This window comes from Gorilla gorilla, chromosome 12 (genome assembly GCF_029281585.2).
Source record: "Gorilla gorilla gorilla isolate KB3781 chromosome 12, NHGRI_mGorGor1-v2.1_pri, whole genome shotgun sequence".
NCBI lineage: Eukaryota > Metazoa > Chordata > Mammalia > Primates > Hominidae > Gorilla > Gorilla gorilla.
The window spans coordinates 75,101,075-75,114,077 of record NC_073236.2 but is presented as its reverse complement, the minus strand read 5'-3'; the positions used below and the strand labels follow the sequence as shown (position 1 = coordinate 75,114,077).

The 13,003-nt window shown below is 39.8% G+C and overlaps 1 protein-coding gene and 1 pseudogene across 5 annotated transcripts in view; one reads left to right on the top strand and one right to left on the bottom strand.

The window, feature by feature from the left end:
- The window catches only part of SERTAD2 (SERTA domain containing 2), a 119,225-nt gene that overhangs the window by 27,059 nt on the left and 79,163 nt on the right, over positions 1–13,003 (bottom strand). Inside the window, exon 1 of one of the 5 annotated variants that reach the window (XM_055378022.2) lies at positions 10,580–10,588. The exons of 2 other annotated variants lie outside the window; for them this stretch is intronic. The gene's annotated coding sequence lies outside the window, so the exon portion shown is untranslated. Of the gene's footprint in view, positions 1–7,228; positions 7,249–8,074; positions 8,120–10,579; positions 10,589–13,003 lie in introns of those variants that run through there. 2 more of the 5 variants (XM_031008248.3, XM_031008250.3) reach the window with 2 other exon arrangements.
- Positions 6,882–7,371, top strand: LOC101142937 (small ribosomal subunit protein eS10-like; annotated as a pseudogene).

Sequence of the window (13,003 nt, the reverse complement as noted above, 5' to 3'; positions counted from 1 at the left end):
AAGTCCAGAAGATGGACTTGAGCAGTTCTATCCATATTCTTCTAGATTTGTTACCCCTTAGGGTTGAAGTCACCCAGCTGTGAGACTGGGAATACCCCTACCCCCTAAGTTTGTATAGCAGCAGGGCAATTTACAAGGGGCTTTTTTTTTTTTTTGAGACGTAGTCTTGCTCTTTGTTGCCCAGGCTGGAGTGCAATGGCACAATCTCGACTCACTGCAACCTCCGGCATCCTGGGTTCAAGTGATTCTCCTGCCTCAGCCTCCCAAGTAGCTGGGATTACAGGCATGCACCACCACACCTGGTTAATTTTGTATTTTTAGTAGAGACGGGGTTGCTCCATGTTGGTCAGGCTGGTCGCGAACTCCCAACTTCAGGTGATCTGCCCGTCTCGGCCTCCCAAAGTGCTGGGATTACAGGCGTGAGCCACCGTGCCCGGCCACAAGGTGCTTTCATATGGGTCCACTTGTTTGCTCTTCATAATACCTTCCCTGTGCCATAGGCAGGGCAGGTACTACTACCCACATCTCATAGAGGACTAAACAGAGGATCTGAGAAGGACCTACCAATGGAACTCTTTATCAAGTTGACTCCAGGGTCAAAGAAAGTCTGGATCTAACACTCACTGAAGCATTCTGTGGAAGCCAGGAGTGCTGAGCATCTTGAGAAGAGCATACACTCCTCAGAAACAGCAGATGTTGCAGAGCCAGGAAATACAGAGTCAACGTGCAGAGACTAACAGGAGGGTAGTGCTGGGCTAGGAACTGGATGCTGCTTAGCTCCATCTCTCTACATGGGTCATGGAATAACAATTCTATTTCTTATACAAAAAACTCCAATCCTGCCTATGCTTAGCCTTGTTAGCACCATATTTTATCCCACAGAATTAATAATCCACAACCACCACAACAAAAAAGAAATAAAACTCATCATATCCTCTAGCCCCTCACTCATTTCCAGTAAGGTTCATAACACAGTCATTCTTGTTTACCACCCTGTCTCTAGCCTCTACAGCACTGCCTGACACAGTAGGCATTCAATAAGGATCACTCAATAAGTGGACCGATGAGGAATGCTGAAGCACTTACACCAGCTTCGAAAACTCAAGAGGTTAATCTTTCCTGCTAAAATTTCTCTCATGAAGTATGTACTGTTAAGGGTTAATTTTAACAGGATCATTACACGGGGAACAACCTTGCAGATAAACACCAAATTATTGCCAGAATCTCACCATTCTGTACTTTTTAATGAAGATTCTTCTCTGCCTACTTACTTTAAGAATGAAAAGTATCAGTCAAATAACATTTTAAAACACAGCAGCATTTGATTTTTAGGTTAAATAAAAAAGCCACATAGGGGTTGAAGAAAACCAAAATATATGCTTAGGCCATCAACCTGAAGATAAATTAAAAAAAAAAAACCATCTCTACTAAAAATAGCAAAAATTAGCCAGGCGTAGTGGTGGGTGCCTGTAATCCCTGCTACTCAGGAGGCTGAGACAGGAGAATCTCTTGAACCCGGGAGGCAGAGGTTGCAGTAAGCCGAGATCACGCCATTGCACTCCAGCCTGGGCAACAAGAGTTAAACTCTGTCTCAAAAAACAACAAAAAAGACTTATCTATCCAAATTTTCCAATGGCTACCTGAATGGTTCAAATGAGCATTTAACACTGTCACCTTCACACCCTTTTGTTCATGGAATACAAAAATATGACAGTAGTTAAGAATTTTATCTGTTAATTCTGAGGAAAAAATGGCAAAGTGATGACAGGAAAAATATTTTTTTTCCAAAGTATTACTCTAATGCTAAATGTTTTTATGTTTTAAAATCAAGCAAATTTATATGATTGGCTAGACTAAATTCTATCTTTTGGTTTACATATTCTTATATCTATTGTAGAAACTATCTAGGATTGAGTACCTTTAAGCCTTATAAGTAAAGAGGACTTTTAAGCATGGTGAATTTTGTAATGTAAATAATATATTTAAACCATTTTTTGAAGTCTCAGCTATAAAAATTCTACTTAGAGAAGTTAAAAAAAAAAAATCAAGACTTTAATGTGAATAGGTGCCCAGGAAGTGCCTCCAAGTTTAGGCTATGAGGCATCATTAGAAAATAAACGTGAACAGAAGATACAGTTTAAGTGTAAAACACAATATACAACTAAAAATGAATCAGCCCTTTGCCACATGAATTTGTATTAGTTTTCTAGGGGAGAGGTAACACTTGCCAAGACTGTGTAGGCTTTACCTTTTAGTCGCTAATGTAGAATTGTCTTTTAAAGACCTGTTGCCAGAATAAACAAGACGTTTTCAAAATTATCCAACCTGTCTAATAATACTAGTCTTTTGCTTTAAACTGGAATATAGACACACACACACACACACACACACACACACACACACACACACACACACACAATTTAAAATTTATAGCCAGGCATGGTGGTTCATGCCTGTAACCCCAGCACCTTGGGAGGCTGAGGTGGACAGGTCACTTGAGGCCAGGAGTTCGAGACCAGCCTGGCAAACATGGCAAAACCCCGTCTCTACTAAAAATACAAAAAAATTAGCTGGGCATGGTGGCACACGCCTGTATTCCCAGCTACTCGGGAGGCTGAGGCATGAGAATTGCTTGAGTCCAGGAGGCAGAGGTTGCAGTGAGCTGAGATCGCACCACTGCACACCAGCCTAGGCAACAGAGCTGACTCAAAACAAATTAAAGAATGAATGAAAATAAAATAAAATGTATAATTTTTGTTCTCTTTCTCTTTTGTTTTTGTTTTTAGGTTTTAAATTTTTATATCTAAAATTTCAGAAATGCAGAGTAAAGTCAACTAGGAAGAAAATAAAGCAAGCAGCTCAGACACCAACACCACATTAGGTACACTTGTATAAGTAGTCAATTGTTTTTTCAAAAATATACTTTAAATATTGAACAAAAGATTTAATCTTGCTAAGTAATATTTGTTTCAAAGCGGTTTTCTTGGAGAAGTCTTGTTTAGGTTATAGGAAACTCCTCACATGGGCAGAGAAGCTGGCTTTAAGGAGAAAATAATAGTGTGAATGATCTATCTGCAACTTCCCTTTTTAAAAACAGAAGTTGAATCTGTAACACCAAATTTAGAAAGGAGAGTGGATGGCAGCAAATACCCTAAGAATATCATCTGTAGCACAGACGCCCACTGCTGTTCTGTTCTGTTACAATTAAATGTACACTTTACAATCCTGAACTTGCTCAGACAATGCATATATTTAAAGATGATTCATTTAAAAGAAAACATACATCTGAAAGAGTCACAACAAGTCAAAAATCTCACTTAAAAAGTGCCAGATTCCCTCACTATGAGTGCAGAGCTATTCATTTGGCCTCTTTACACAGAGTGCAGCACAATCCAGTACTGGGCTACGGAAAAATCATTTTTGTGGGACTAATGTTGATAATTTCAACATAATTTCTGTTTAGCTTCCTTTAAGAAACTAAAGCCCAAATTACAAAAAGGTAGAGAAAATTTTTAATTAATCAGATACTGATTTTCAATCCATTCTGATTTGTTGCCCCTTTAAAACTGTGAGACATCATGCTTTTAGTTTTAATAACAATTAACAGCAATGAGAATAAAGATTCCAGAATTACTATTTTCTCATTACAGCCAAAAATGAAAAGTGAGAAAACAAACACCTTTCCAAAAGTTCATCAGATGAAAAGATAAAAATTAATGGGGAGCCATACCATTTAATGGACAAGAATACTTAATACTATATACATGCAGATTCTCCCCCAAACTTATCAACAAATTACATGAAATTTAAATCCCATATTTTCCTTCAATGGAACTTGGCAAATGAATCCTAAAATTCATCTGAAATAGAAAAGGGCCAAACACAGTTGTAATAAGCTTAAGGAACAAGATGGGGGACATGTCCTATCAGAGCTTATTATAAAGCTCTAGTAATTAGAGCAGAGTAGAGTTGACATAGGTACAGATAAATAGATCAATGGAACAGAACTGAGAGTTCAGAACCACATATATATGGAAGTGTAATACATGACTGAAGTGAAATTACAGATCAGTAAGGAAAGAATTCAATAAGTAGCTCAGGGCCGGGCACGATGGCTCACGCCTATAATCACAGCACTTCAGGAGGCTGAGGCAGAAGGATCGCTTGAACCCTGCCTGGGCAACATGAAGAGACCCTGTCTCTACAAAAATTTTAAAAATTAGCTGAGCAGGCTGGGCACGGTGGCTCATGCCTGTAATCCCAGCACTCTGGGAGGCCGAGGCAGGTGGATCACGGGGTCAGGAGTTCGAGACCAGCCTGGCCAACACAGTGAAACCCAATCTCTACTAAACATACAAAAAAAATTAGCCAGGCATGGTGGCGGGTTCCTGTAATCCCAACTACTTGGGAGGCTGAGGCAGGAGAATCACTTGAACCTGGGAGGCAGAGGTTGCAGTGAGCCGAGATTGCACCACTGCACTCCAGCCCGGGCAACAGAGAGAGACTCCATCTCAAAAAGAAACAAAACAAAACAAAACAAAAAACCAACATTTAGCTGAGCATAGTGGTCCCAGATTCTCAGGAGGCTGAGGTGGGAGGATCGCTTGAGTCCAGGAGGTCAAGGCTGCAGTGAGCTATGTTGGTACCACTGCACTCCAGCCCAGGTGACAGAGTGAGACTGTCTCAAAAAAATTATAAATAAATAGCTCAGGGCCACCTGATTACCTGTATGAAAAATAAATTAGGTGCCTAATATTTACAAAAATATATATTTCAGGTAGACTAAATAGGTAAAACAAAATTTTAAACTTTTGGGAGAGAATATATGAAAATATGTTTATGGCTTTAGGATAAGGAAAATGTGCTGACTGTAGTTCATCTGAGATTCATTCTCCACTTGCCTCTGCTTGGCTCCATGCCTTGAAATGTTGACATCTAGGGACCACCTCACCTAAGTTCCTTTGCTCACTAGCTTCCAACTGGATTCAGACAAAGAAGGTACCAGAAGGAGACCAATGGGTCAGAAGGTGGAGAAGCTGGGGTACTTCTTCCCTGCTCCTTCCTGCTTTGGGCCCTCACCTGCGAGTACACATCCCTCCACAACTACAGCTTCTGCCAGGTGGCCCCTTCTCCAGGATGCCAACTCCCACCAGGTTCTGGCAACACCATTTCTTCCCCTTTCCCCTTTAGGCTTAAGGACAGTAACAGCTTCCTACAGTTATTTGTCTTCTGTGCCTCAACTTTTGTCACATCTCTGTAAAATGTCCCTTCACTAGTGTCTCTTTAGTTGAATCATCTCAGTAGAATTCTGTTTCCTGCAGGGATTCTGACTATTTAAGAAACAAAACACCCAATGAACAAACCATAAAGAAAAATATCAATAGCTTTGACTACACTAAAATTAAACATCTCTTACATAAAATACACTACAAACAAGTTAAAGGCAAGCTAAAGATTGTCAAATGATATACGTGATTCATAGAAATAGAATCAACAAAAGATTAGTATCCAGAATTAACAAAGAACTCCTCTGAATCAATCTTTTAAAAGACATATAAATCCAATAGAAAAATGGGTGAGGAAACTAAAATGTCCAATGAACACAGGAATAGGCACTCAACTTCATCAGTAAAAAGAAAAATGCAAATCAGGTTGTGTCAGTGGACATGCCGCTAATCCCAGCACTTTGGGAGGCTAAGGTGGTAGGACACTTGAGGCTAGGAGTTCAAGACCAGCCTGGGCAACATAGCTAGACCCTCATTTCTACAAAAAAAGAAAAACGCAAATTATAAAGAGATATTTCATAGCTATCAAATTGATAAAAATCAAAGTTTTATATGTATACCAATATCAAATACTGATGAGAAAGCAGATAAAAAGGAACTCTCATAAAACTTGTGGGTATATAATTTGGTATGACCACTTTGGAGATAATTAGGCATTTTCTTTGTTTGTTTGTTGTTTCTGTGACAGTCTTGCTCTGTTGCCCAGGCTGGAGTGCAATGGTGCCAACACGGCTCACTGCACCTTGTCCTCCCAGGCTCAAGCGATCCTCTGAGACTACCATATAGCTGGGACCACAGGTGCACATCATAATGCCCAGCTAATTTTTATGGGTTTTTGTAGAGATGGGGTCTCACTATGTTGCCTAGGCTGGTCTCGAACTCCTAGGCTCAAGTAATCCTCCTGCCTCAGCCTCCCAAAGTGCTGGGATTATAAGCCTGAGCCACCATGCCCAGCCTAATTAGGCACTGTCCAGTAAAGTTGGAGATGCACACACACCCTGCCACATACAGTCTTTCTCATATAGAAAAATAAGCTCTACAGAAAAGGATTCAAGTGACTGTTTCCTCAGTTCTCCCAAGGATGGTATAAAGTTAAAATCTGTGATGTGCTAGCAAATGTTTAACAACCAGCTAGGGGGATAGGGAAGGAAGCTTTTATTTGTAGCATTTGCTGATTTCTGTGGTATAAATACCCACACCATGGCTGATTTCAAGCCTCCCAACTGAACTCAAGAATTAGGAAGAGATTAGCACATTCATTCTTAGGAGTGGCTATCAATCTCCAGCTCCAGCTCAACACTTGAATGATTCCAGACTTACAGAAGTTAATTCATTACTCTACAAAGATACCTTAAGAGATTGGGGCTTAATTCCCTCAAGGAATTCTGGATGAGAAGGGCTAAGTCTAGAATCTAGAGAGACTCTTGCTTTTATCCCCATGAAGACATAGGAGAAGAATCTTTGTGGCAGTATTGCTTGTAATAGCAAAATATTGTAAGTAACCTGAAAGTTCAAGACGATACCCTTGAAAACTACAGTGGTTAAAAAGAACTAAAGGTCTTTCCAGCCCTGGCCCCAGACCCTACAGCCATGGAGATGTTGATGCCTAAGAAGAACCAGATTGCCGTTTATGAACTCCTTTTTAAGAAGGGAGTCATGGTGGCAAAGAAGGTTGTCCACATGCCTAAGCACCCAGAGCTGGCAGACAAGAATGTGCCCAACCTTCATGTCATGAAGGCCATGCAGTCTCTCAAGTCCTGAGGCTGCATGAAGGAACAGTTTGCCTGGAGACGTTTCTACTGGTACCTTCATCTGCCCCCGGAGATTGTGCCTGCCACCCTACGCCACAGCCATCCAGAAGCTGGCAGGCCTTGGCCTAAAGGTCTAGGGGGTGAGCAACCTGCAAGACTCACAAGAGGGGAAGCAGACAGAGATATACCTACAGGCGGAGTGCTGTGCCCCCTGATGCCAACAAGAAAGCCGAGGCTGGGGCTGGGTCAGCAACCGAATTCCAGTTTAGAGGCGGGTTTGGTCACGGACGTGGTCAGCCACCTCAGTAAAATTGGAGAGGATTATTTTGCATTGAATAAACTTACAGCCAAAAAAACTTAAAATAAAAAAAAAAGAACTAAAGGTACCATGTATTGTGTGTTGATCTCAAAATATAAAGCTTTATCTCAAAAACAAATATTGACTAAAATAAAGCAAGTTATAAAATATATACAACACCATTTATATAACATATTTTTAAACATGCAAAACACTGTATATATAGTTTACATAATATGTATGCAATTATAGAAAATAGATTTAAAAATTCAAGAAAGTAGTTACCTCTGGTAACAGGAGGAGGGTAATAGAATCAGGGAGAGACACACAGGAGATGTCTTTTTAAAAAGTATCAAAGTATCAAAAGCAAATAAATGTATTCTAATTATTTCATTGTTTCAGAATATAGTAAGTTAAAGAAATACATTTTCTGTTCTTTCTTCCTTATGGTTCCCATGAAGTAGAACCGTGTAAGATTTTTTTTCCTACAACTTCTAGCACCTGTTAATATTGGACAACACTTGTATTGCAAGCATTCATTTATTCCCTATTATTTCAGTAATAAACAATTTATTCTTCTCATTCGTTCTGATATATTATCCTTCTCGCTCTCAATATTAGATTGTAAAATCCAATGATAATGCTAAATCAACCTAAAGTTCTTCAATAGGAAGCCCAGCTCATCGCTCAAGTATAAGAGAGTAAGTGGTTTAATGCCTGTTTTGGGTGTTATTTCTTACCTGCCAGGCGAACTTCTATCATGCTAACAAGGATAAATCTTCCTCACAAAATATGGAAGGCTTCTTGTTACTTCCTTAAAATGACAAAGAACTCAGCACTAAAAAGTGAAATCTTGTTTGTTTTTTTTTTAAGCAAAAAATAGAAACACAGTTTCCCCATAAAATATCTTTCACTAGGTGTTCAGGTGACCACCAAGTGCTACACCAAACGCATTGCAGCTCCTTCTTATGTCTCTTCTTATTGGGGATCTTGACCTTTGGGAACATGATGTTTCAGTGCATGTGTAGTGTGACTTTTTTTTCAAAGAGATTGTCTTGAAATAAGCCTATGTTTTAAGTACACACTTTTCTGCAAGCTAGCAGGCATTCTGAAGCTAGGTGGTTCTAAATAAAGAACTCTAGTCAACAACAGGAAATAACTCCCACAGAAAAAAGGGGCAGAATACAAACTCTCACCAACTCTTGTACACAGCTCACAACGGCCTTTTGTTCCATGCACATTAAGCCTGAAATCTTTACTTTTCAGAGCATGTTGGGGCCTTCGCAGAGCAATTAAACATTTCTTTTCCTTTTGCTGGTGTCCTTGCCTTCTTTCCTCTGAGGAAGTTAATCTTACAACTAACTGCTTACTATGAGATAGCAAATCAGAAAACAGAACAGTTTGTATTTTAACAACTTTTTTCTTAATGGAACTTCTCAAGATAAAAACAAGTTTTGGTGTAAAAACTCACTTTTCCACCTAATACACATGACACCATGGAGAGACACACATACATGTACTAAAGGAGTAGGTTCACGTGCAGTATATGTTTCTAAATCTATCAACAAGGATACATCACATTAACCCATATATCTAGATTGATGGGTTATCAGCACTTTACCAGTGGTCAGCAAATCAATGCAACTAGAAGACAAATTTATATCCTCTTCAAAGGTTCCCATCTTGAGTCTTTAGAAAAAGAGGAAGGACAATCTAGATCCCAAGCCAACCAAACAGAAAGACATTTAGATGGTAGTCTTTAAAGTCAAAGTGACACCTATTAGAACAGACTGGTGGCATTCAACTATAACACAGCACAGGTGCTCCTGACAAGGGAATGAGACTGAGCAAAAAAGCTTCAGTATGACTGAAGATTGGTATTTCTTCCCTCTCTTGTACATTCAGCCTTGCCCTTCCTACTGGCTCCTTGCTGCAATCAATAAATTACAGATTCACTGTATTCTATCTTCACTTTTAAAACGGGAATCAATCCTCCCCATGTTTAATGCTGCAGGAATGCTGCTGGTAGCTACTTCTGTCTATCTACAGCTTTATTTTTCTTCCGGCTTCCTCTGTCTACTGCAGGACAACTCTACTGACCATCCCACAAACGGGCAACAGTGACTCCTAAATGGCATGGCCAATGGACATTTCTCAGCTCCTCATACTACTTAGCCTTTCTGTAGCATCTGACATTACTGACCACCTCGAAAGGTTTCCTTCAAGTTGAACTGTAGTCTCCTGGTTCTTGTCTCCTTGGCCACTTGTAGTTTCCTCTTTGGCCACTTTGTTGACTCCTCTTCCTCTGCCCTCCCTATAAACCTGTAGTTTTAAACTTAAAAAACAACAACAACAATTTCCGGCTGCAGAGAGGGCCAGAGAGGGGTAAAGTACTGTGGTGGGGGGCGGGATGGAGATGGCTATGGTTCATGGCCGGGTTGGGAGCAGACATGAGAATGGTTGATTAGGATATTAGAATCCTCAGAAAAATTTAGGAATGTTAAGTGTTTCGAAAAACAATTTCCCAGTTAATAATCCCAGTTACCTAATTAACTATGTAAATATTAGTATTCCCTATGGTTTTGTCTTGCCCCTTTTCTCTTCCTATCCTAGAAACTCTCCCTAGGCAATCTCACCCATTCTCAGAGCACCTACATGCTAATGACTCACAAATCATTAACTACATTCCAAACCTTTCTCTCTGAGCTCCAGATGTGACCTGTTTATATAGGAAGACTATGCAACCCAGTTTATAAGGGTCATTCCTGGTTTATGCTTGTTATCCTGGCATAATTATTAATAGCACCCTGTGTCAATTTCGAAAAGGTCCTGGTTTGAATGATAAAAGCATATAATTAACCTATTCATGTCCCGTTGCCTATCAGACATCTCCACTGGGTATCGTAAAGGCATCTCCAACTCACAGCACATCTAAAGTTGTCCTAATCATATTCTCCTTAAATTGCCCCCTACTTCCCAAATGCCTAAATATGGTTAAGGCACAACATCCACCTAGAGTCTCTGTTGGAAATCTCAGATTCAAAGTATCTTCCATCTCTCTTACCCTCACATTCATCCAGACACAAAGCCCTGTCAATCTTCTCTCTTATTTTCCATGTATGTCCCATTTCTCCCACCGCTGCCCTAGTCAATACTCTAGTTATCTTTCACTTTGATTATGGCAACAATCTGTCTCCCAATTTCCAGTCTCGAATATTCTCCTCTAATCCATCCACATGACTTACTGTATGACAGGTAGCATGGTAGGTCCTAGAAATACAAAATGAACAAGAGATGCTCCCACCCAGTTCAGGTGGAAGATTAACTCATCATTGTTATGCAATGGGTTATGTGGTGGGTGTAAGAGACATGCACAGGATGACAATGGACATGCAGGAGTGGCCACAGAGCCTGGCCAGTGTGGAATGAGGCCAGGAAGTGGATTTTAGGGTAAACAGGAATTAGTCAAGGTCATTAGTCAAGGTCATCAAAGGCAGATGGAACAGGATGAACAAAGATAGGGAGGTGAGAAATAGCATGTGATGTGGGTACAGATCTGAAGTGTAAATTTCAGGCAGGGAGTAGCAATACATAACACTAGAGAGTTTGAGTTTGGCTGGGGCACGTCCAGGAAGATCTTGGAGGCAACACTGAGTGTGGCCTTTATGTTCTGAAGTCATTAAGAGATCTTCCATGGGAGAATGGCATGACGTGGTTTTCACTTTAGGAAGTTAACTCCCCATTGATTCTTGAACTTTACTGAATGATTCTAACATTTACTTAGACAAACCAACAAATGAGGAAAAAATGAAATAAAAATTAAAAAAGGATATTAAAATATATTTAAAAACAATAATTAAGAGTTGGATTCTGGCAAAAGAAAAATATAAATGAATCTGAATTGAAACACCTGAAACAGACTTTAGTAAAAAGATTTAGTATACACTAAAGACACATTCTCATAAGTGAGGTAGGGGAGGCATGTGCAATGAATGGTTTATTATTTAGGGAGGAAAAACTAACATTAGGCCCTTGCCTCATACAATATGATAAAACACCAGAGATTAAAGAATAACATTAAAAAACATAAGAGAACTAAAAGAAATTACAGATGAATAATTTATCTTAGAGGTAGATAAGACCTTTCCAAACATAAAGCAAAAGAGCCATGAAGATAAAACTGACTACATTAACAAAAACTATATAACAAAAAGCACCATAAGCAAAAATTTTTTTTAAATGACAAACTAGGAAAAATAACTGCAACACAGGTAACAAAGACTTAGTAACTTTATAACCTAAAGAGGTCTTATGAATCAATTAGAAAACCATCAATACTAAATTAGAAAACACTAAAACAAAATTTTATAAATGAGCGAAGGACCCAAACTAATCATTATCAAGGGAAGCAATGCATGAAAAAGCAATACAAATTTAAAAGAACTGTAATTTTTACATAGTAAGCTAGTTAAAGTTGTTTTAAAGCTGTTAACAATGTGAGGGTGCAGTGGACAGGTTGTCTCACAGTTACTGATGTGAGTATAAACTGATTTAACCTTGGGAAAGACAGGGTTTTGGAGATGTGTATCAAGAACCTTTTAAAATTTCTATATCCTGTAATGTGGTCATTTCATTTCTAGAAATTTGCCCCATAGACCTAATCGGAACCATGCATAAAGAATGTGTTCATTCAACAATTATTTATTTATTTATTTGTTTATTTGAGACAGGGTCTTATTCTAACTCTCAGGCTGGAGTGCAGTGGCATGATCAAGCTCACTGAAGCCTCAGCCTCCTGGGCTCAAGCGATCTGCTTGCTTCGGCCTCCCAGAGTGCCAGGATTACAGGTGTGAGCCATCATGTCCAGCCCAACAAAAATTTATTGAATGCTTACTATGTCCTAGTGTTTTTGTTTTGTTTTGTTTTGTTTTGAGATGGAGTTTCACTCTTGTCATCCAGGTTGGAGTGCAATGGCACGATCTTGGCTCACTGTAGCCTCCGCCTCCCAGGTTCAAGCGATCCTCCTGCCTCAACCTTCCGAGTAGCTGGGATTACAGGCGTGCACCATCGTGCCAGGCAAATTTTTGTATTTTTAGTAGGGACGGAGTTTCACCATGTTGGCCAAGCTAGTCTCGAACTCCTGCCCTTAGGTGATCCGCCCTCCTCAGCCTTCCAAAGTGCTAGGATTACAGCCATGAGCCACTGCAACCAGCCTAAGTTTTAGGAGCTGGAATATGGCTGCAAACAAAACACAAAATCCCTGTTTTCCCGGATCTTACATTCAGGATGGTGGGAGAAAGTGGAATAAATTCGTAAATTATATGGTATATTAGAGATTAAGTGCTATGGGAAAAATAAAGTAGGAAAAAAGGATGGGTAATGCGTGCTTGAGTGTGTATGTGTGGGGCAGGGCTGCAATTGTAAAGAGGTGGTTGAATGTACCTTGATAAGAAAATGACATTTGAGGCCGGGTGCAGTGGCTCACGCCTGTAATCCCAGCACTTTGGGAAGCTAAGGAAAGCGCATCACAAGGTCAGGAGATTGAGACCATCCTAGCTAACACAGTGAAACCCCATATCTACTAAAAATACAAAAAATTAGCCGGGCGTGGGGGCACATGCCTGTAATCCCAGCTACTCGGGAGGCTGAGGCACGAGAATCACTTGAAC